The sequence below is a fragment of the Nuphar pumila genome, chromosome 11 (assembly GCF_984573655.1).
Source record: "Nuphar pumila chromosome 11, dmNupPumi1.hap1.1, whole genome shotgun sequence".
NCBI lineage: Eukaryota > Viridiplantae > Streptophyta > Magnoliopsida > Nymphaeales > Nymphaeaceae > Nuphar > Nuphar pumila.
This window is the reverse complement of record NC_143259.1, coordinates 100,243,480-100,251,031: the sequence shown is the minus strand read 5'-3', so window position 1 is coordinate 100,251,031 and position 7,552 is coordinate 100,243,480. Positions and strand designations below refer to the sequence as shown.

General features: G+C 37.9%; 1 long non-coding RNA gene across 2 annotated transcripts; it reads right to left on the bottom strand.

The window, feature by feature from the left end:
- Window positions 1-2,466: 2,466 nt before the first annotated feature.
- On the bottom strand, window positions 2,467-4,168 carry LOC149822598 (uncharacterized). 2 transcript variants are annotated; one of them, XR_016426180.1, is made up of 6 exons: window positions 4,072-4,168; window positions 3,953-3,986; window positions 3,532-3,803; window positions 3,276-3,372; window positions 2,723-3,204; window positions 2,467-2,634 (listed from the first exon to the last, which is right to left on the bottom strand). It is a non-coding gene; the product is annotated as an uncharacterized LOC149822598 (long non-coding RNA). The 2 variants fall into 2 exon arrangements; XR_016426179.1 differs by having other exon boundaries at window positions 2,723-3,372.
- Window positions 4,169-7,552: the final 3,384 nt, after the last annotated feature.

The following is a 7,552-nucleotide window of genomic DNA, read 5'->3' as shown; positions in this document are numbered from 1 at the left end:
AACTCCTTGACTTCACCACTGTTTTTCAATTTATCTGACCCCTTTCTTGTCTCTGGTTGTTTGCCTCTATTTTGAGGATTAAATCAGCAATTAGCTTTAATATGCCTCCTTTTATTGCATAGAAAACAGGTAGGTATTGATCTTTGTCTCTGCAAATTAGGTGAAACATTGGGTGTAGGTAATATTCCACGACTTCCTAGTCCATTCCTTTCTTGACTCCCCCTTTTCCGAAAGTCATACCTACCACGTCCTCACCCATAGGCAACTCCTGTGGCAAGAACATCGTGTGCTCCAACGTGAGCATGAGTATCTTCAGAAAATCCCTTCAAGGTCATCTCATACTGTAAAAGCTTGGCAAAAAGATCTTCAAATGTAGGTAAATATGACAAACACAATAAGGAAGTAACCATCATATGGTAATCAGATCCCAGCCCACTCAGAGTTTGTTGCACCATATCTTTGTCACTAACTGCACATCCCACGATAGCCAATTGATCTGTAATGGTCTTCATCTTGTTCAAGTGCTCCATGATAGTCATGGAGTCATTCCTCAGCATTTGAAACTCCTTTAAAAATAATACTCTAGCCTGAGAAACTTGAGAATATGTATGAACTAGTCGATGCCATAATTGCATTGTTGAGCAGTCATCTGGAATTGCCACAAGCACTTCCTGTGACAATGTAGAGGTGATATAGGCAACCAACGCCTGATCTCGCTTCATCCAGGATACGTACTCTGGATTTCTAACATAGATAATAGAAGGATCTCCCTCACCATTCTTGTCTTCTTGTGGTATGAATTCTGAAGGAACAGGGATAGAACCATCCAGATGCCCAGAAAGGTCCTGACTTCTTATGAATGGTATGATTTGTTGCTTCCAGGTTAAGAAATTGGAATTGTTCAGTTTCTCAGACACAAGTTGACTAAGAAAGTTTTGAGGAAAGACCAGATTGAGAGTAAGAAAATGAGTCCATATTCTACTGAAACTGAAAACAGGAAAGAAAGAAGAAAAAGGCTTTAGGGCAAGGTAGAAATAAGAAAAAAGGCTTTAGGATAAAGTCTTGAAGTGCAAGGTTTTACTATTGAATTCTAATAAGGATATGAACAGAGATTTAATATCAGAGAATTCCTGCCTTTTTTTTAACTGGTAAACCCGAGGCAGAAAATCGGAACTGTGCAATAAAGAATCTGTTCTGAATAAAATTCAATCAATAAGAGGTACATTATTTTGAAAATAACGTGTTTTCTTTTCAGAATTATGAGGAAATAGACAAACAGTACAAAACAGAGATGAAAATGAGTTCAAAGATTATATTAATTAATCAAGACAGATCTGGGATCTCGTCCAAATCAAAATCTGATCTTACGTCAATTTGCAAATGAGTTTGACGTGATCCTTTTCAACTCTTGAAATCACGCATAGATCAAAATCTGATCTTGCATGATTATTTTAGCTATGGATGGATAAGATCACGTGCAGCAATGTGAAAGAAAGAATAGTAGGCAAACAGAAGAATAGTAGGCAATGTGGCAAGAGAAGGAAAATATGACAACGTGAACAAATCCAAGTTTTGGAGTTTTAGAAATATGAGAAACACGTTGGCTTGAATAAAGAGGGAAATCAATATGAGCAATAAGGGGACAGGAGGAAGAAGAGATCTCGGATGGATGGTAGATTTGAAGACAAAAGGAATAAAGAGGGAAATTGATAAAATCAATAAGAAGGGAAACAGGTACCTTAGAAGAAGACAAAGCAGCTTTACCTGATGCTCATAAGAGGAACCGATCTTCAAGATTGGATCTGTGGCTTTGATACCATGATAGAAATCATGGGTTCCTTCATTCATCCATAAGCAACAGCACAGAATGGGGAGAGAGAACGTGGCTGCTGCAAAAATCCCTAATCAGGGTCTGCAGTTTGTAGCTTATCATTAAATATATGCAGATGTAAGTATTAGGGTACAAAAATACCCATTGCACAACAGGTTAAATTACAAAAGACCATTAATGAGCATATGACTTAAATAAAACCGAATTGGGTTTGGATCCGAGATCCAAACCCAGTCGTGGATAACGACTTCTTTTCAAAATATTGATATTAAAAACAATGCTAATAAAAAACACCAATAAGCAGTTAAAAGAAATAGCAAAGGTAATAGAAATTTTGGCTTCAGAGTTCTGGCATGGAGTTTTAATTTTGTTCACTGCCAATTAGGGTGTGAGGAATGGCAGAGGCAGCAACTTATTGAGCAAAGGCCTGAGTGAGTTTGGCGATGGCCCATTATGTCATCAGCATGGCAACAATGAACTACGGTCTAAAAGTAGTTAGCTAATCAACTGCCTCCAAATCAAAAATCATAATTCAACCGCAGGAATATTTTGCTAATCAAACCAACAAGAAGGTTATAAAACAAGCATATAATGAGTTTGAGCCCAAAAAATCAAAGTTCCATTATAGCTAGCAAAAAAGTTCTCAGTCTATAGCATGTACAATGACAAAACTGTAAAATAGAATCAATAGTCCTGTACAATGATCCAAAATCCCTGCTGCTGCACAACTATAACAAAAAAAAGGACACTAATATCAATGCTAAAGCTCAATGGCGATCCACCGTGTCCATGCCCTCCATAATCTACAATAACAACACATGGAAAATTTAATTTTTAACTATATATATAAGCCTTTTAGCATTAAAGAATATAAAAACATTAGAATTTTACCTGATTAGAAGGGGTTCCACATTGATTTTACATAATATTCATGAAGTTTGACATTTGTGTGCCTCCAAACTGAGCTGCAATTATATTCATGAACATCTGCATTTGTTGTTTCATTGATCAAGACGACCTTGCAAGATAAAAAAAAGAGTGCCAGCCATCTACACTTCTTTATTAGTGCTTTGCATTTATTCATTAGCTCTTTGCATTTGTAGATTTGTTCTCTGCATTTCTTCAAAGTCTGTTCTTAGGCTATCAAGCTTTGATTCAGCTTCAACAGCCGTTTTTGATGCTTCAGTAGCAAGTCGTGTACATTCAACTTGTCTTGATTGAGGGCCCCATAGTTGAGAAGCAGTTGAACCTATTCCAAGCATGCACACGCATCCATGATGATATTTTTCCCAAACTTGTGCAAATGTGTCATCATGACCAATCTCATCATCTGAACCTTCAGGCTATTGAGACAGTCTTTGTTCCATTTCATCCTGCAACAAGATTCCAGCTGTCAAATATGATATATGAAAAACAGCAAAAAAATTATGTGAAAAGGAAATACATCCAATTTTTTGTTGTGTCTCAGGATCTGAATGTGTATGTGTCATCCCGAAAAATTCAGCTCTGCCAAGCACTGCTCCATCTGTCCTCTTTTCCATCTATTTCAACCAAAAGAATAACAATATATTAGTTTGTTAAATAAATTAAAAACATAAAAATGAGTATATAAGAACTATGAAATTTAAGCTTTTAAGCGTTCATATGCACATATTGCAAATCTAGAAATGATAGAAAGGAATGTACATGAGAGAAGATACCTCATCAGCAATAAGGCATTCATTGTCGTCGCCATTGTCGTCATCGCCGTCATCAACAGCAACAAACTTTGAAACCATCTTACATTTATCAATCTCATCCCTCGAATCCCTCCTGCTCAATTCCCCACCTTCCCTTTGTTGCTCATTAATGTCTCCAGAAGGATTTCCGAGACTATCCACTTCTTCTTCTTGAACATCCACCTCCAAAATTGAGTCTCTGAAGTGAGTGTTACACTCCTCGCTGGAAAACTAGTTGTTGATACCATCAGGCTCTGCTTGACAAGAAAAAAAAAGAGAAAGAAACGGGGGAGAACATTAGACGAGAACAGTGAGGAGAATGCCCCACAATAAGAAACAAAAGTCATATAGTGAAAAATGAGACTTAGAAAGATAGAGTTCAAGTGGGTGTGTAGGGGCATACTGGATGGCAATGAGAGTGATTGAGAACCCAATATCTGCATTCAAACCCAACAAACAGAGGAAATGGGAATCTAAGAATTTGATCTGAAACCACAGAGAGAGAGAGAGAGATTCACCGACCTGGGAATCAAGATCGGTGAGGGAGAAGCCTAGCGAAGAGGATTGCATGGTGGAGGTGCCCATGAAAGTAGCTATAGTTTTAGCATTAACACCTATTGCTTGTGCTAATGCATTGCTCTTAACTTTTAACTTCACGCCCTCTCTCAGTTGTGCAACTGCCAAACTGAACAAAGTTCATGTATAAACCAAAACTGAGAATAAAAAACAGTATAAATCAGCAACTATGCTAAGAGATAAATATGCACAGAACCTTACACAAATGGAAGCAACCACATAAATGGAAGCAAACAGGAAAAAGGTGTCAACACTCAACATCTAGATGCTTGTGCTAACAAACAAACACAAAGTAATAACAACACAACACATAACAGAAAATGAACATCGGTGCTATCAACTTATCTGATGGATGCACCAAATCAGATATAACTGAGGAAAATCAGCTAAGAGGAAAAGGACCTGATGAACGCCTGCAACCAACCTCATGCTCTGCAACTTCTCAAAGATGCCCGGGCAAAGAGAGAATCTGCAACTTCTCAAAGACGCCCTAGGTTTGCATCGAAAACAAAGGGCGAAGAAAAAATCTGCAACTTCTTAAAGACGCCCTAGGTCTGCATCCAAGACAAAGGGCAAAGAGAGAATTAGATCTTTGGAATAAAAAAAGAAGAAGAGAATAGGGAAAACGTAAGTGGGGGTATAAAGAGCATACAGACAGAGAGTCGTGGAGGGTGGCAAGTAGCCGGAGGGCTTCCAAGAACATAATTCTATTTGTATCCATGAGCTGAGCATATAACAACAAAAGTTAAAATCAAACATAATGATCTCTTTCACTTGAATACACAAAACTGTGGTTGCCGACATCAAGTAAAATCATGAACCAAAACAAAAATGTCCAAACAAAGCACACACAAACACAAGAAACATGAGAAAAAATCATGAACCAAAACAAAAATGTCCAAACAAAGCACACACAAACACAAGAAACATGAGAAAAAATCATGAACCAAAACAAAAAGAAATCTTACCATAATTTCTCTTTTGAAACCTTTGCACATAAACCACAGCACTCAAGTGCTACCAAAGCAAAAATTCTCGATTTCAGAGGCAAAAAATCTAGAAAAAACAATTAAGAAAGAAACTCGAATGTAATCTGAAGGTCCTCGAAGAAATCAGGCAACCTACCATTCCATGTGAAAGCTGAATCAGAAGCCAAATCAAATTGTTCAAATATGTTCAATATATTAGAAGTCGAGGTGGGTTAAAGTCATGGCTAATTACATGTTTTTGGAAATTTAAGAGAAGCAGAAGGTTGGATTTGAGCTTAATATTAATGCTTCTATGTTGACTGGTTCTAATATGTTAAATAATAAAACTGACACCACCAAAATATACTGGAAAAATATTTCTTCTGATGATTTTCCTTTGTGAAATTCATGTTTTTTAAATATAAAAAAATTAGACACCTGATCAACCTAACTAGACACACTTGACATTTGAAATTTTTGCTCTTCTACTCCGACCTATACCTAGTCAGTCACACCTCAACCATTCAGCTAAACTAATTCTCATGTATAAATAGATATCCAAAGTTAATAGTCTGCACTCCAGCGATGTAACAGCGGGAACATTAATGGATATGCTTGATGCAACAGAATGAGAATACACACATTTGCCATAAAAGGACATACTCATTTTTGCACTTGTAAATATGAAGGAAAGTGGAAGTGGGCTCATGTTAATGGCTGAGTTAAAGACTTAAAGTTGCGTCATCTCAACCAAGACAAGTTGGGCTGAAATCGTATAATTGACAAAAGAAAATACTTTTGTAAGATGAGAATATAATGCATTAAGTGCAGATTAACAACACTAGTCAAAATTAGCCCTCAGATTTCTGGAGATAACTGTTGACTCAATCAGACACATGAAAAAAGGGCAAACATTACCATTCTTTGAATTTAAAAAAAAAACAGAAACTTACAGCTGCAAGGAGACATTCTACAACCCGTTTATTGTAATTTGTTGCTGCAGTCACAATGGCCCTAAATCAGAGAGAGAGGGTCGATCAGTGGATGAGCACCAGCAGAGAGGAAAACCATGAGCAGAGCAGAGAGAAAAACCACAAGTCACAATGGCCCTAACTTAGAGAGAGGATCGATTTTCCTGAGCGAGGTTACCGACAAAATGAGGAAGGATGCAGCAACAGTAGCAACTGCCGCCGTAAGTCGCCAAAAATGAGGGTTCAGGCGCGAAAAAACGAGAAAACCATTGAATCAATGGCAGTTCAAAACTGCTGCTGTAGATCGAACGTATATTTAGCGGAGGTTACCTATAGCAGCTCCCGGCAAACTGCAGCCGTAGGTCACCAAAATGAAATAGGCGAGCGTAGCGGGGCGAAAAATAACCCTACCTACAGCAGCTGTAGGTATAAACACCAACAACGGCAATTTTTTCCCTTTGCTCGCTGTAGGAGACAACGGAAGTCCAAACTGCCGCTGTAGGTCGCCCAAATAAGGAGCAAGAATGAGGGGTGCCAAAATACCACTACCTTGGCAGTTGGAACCGCCGCTGTAGGTATAGCGCAATTCTTTCGCTTTGCCCTCTGTTTGAATGGTTGCTGTTGGCCAGATTTGTTGTAGTGGAGCTAGGGAACTGAAGAGAGAGAGAGTTGAGAGAAGAGGAGAGTTGCGATTGATGATGGGTGGGAGAGGGCTGGGCATGGATAGGCCAAAACCCCATTAACTAGCAATAACCAGCCTTAATTGCCAAAACATGTAGTCAAAGGAAGCACAGTTGCTAGACACAATCAACAGATATGACCCTGGTCCTAAACGACCCAACCAAGCTCAAGAAGGTTTAAATCTTGAGTAGTGGTCACAGTCAACAGACACGAGCACCTAATGGACCCTTTAACCATAAATGCTTGAAAAAAGTTGTGATCATGGTTAAAAGAGTTTTATTGGCTAAGAAGATTATAAAAAGGTTTAAAACAGTTCGGCCAATGCTCACAATGGGTCAGTAAGAAACATGGAGATAAAATTGTTCCAAGATTCAAAAACAATGGTCAAAGTCTAATACTTTGGTTAAACCAAACCAAACCAAACTGAGCCGAGCCAAATCGAATAGAATTGAACCGAAACCTAAACCTAAACCCAAACCCAAATTGAATTTTAAAGCCAAATGCCCAAGGTCTAACTTCGAAAGTTCAAAATTCAAAGTCAAATTGACATGCCCTTAGTGGGCCATACTCATAAATGCAACTCCCCTATTGATTTAAGAAAATATAGAAAATAAGTAGGCAAACATAAGTTCTAATTCAATAGTTTTGAGACAAAACTACAACAATTTCTCATATGGATCAATCCTATAGAAAGACTCAAGCGGCTATTCATGAAGATCCAATGCAAAAATGAAAGTACATTTTGAATTTGAACCTCCACAGTGATGTTATTTAGTTATAATTAGTCTAGGACCCCAATAGTATTGA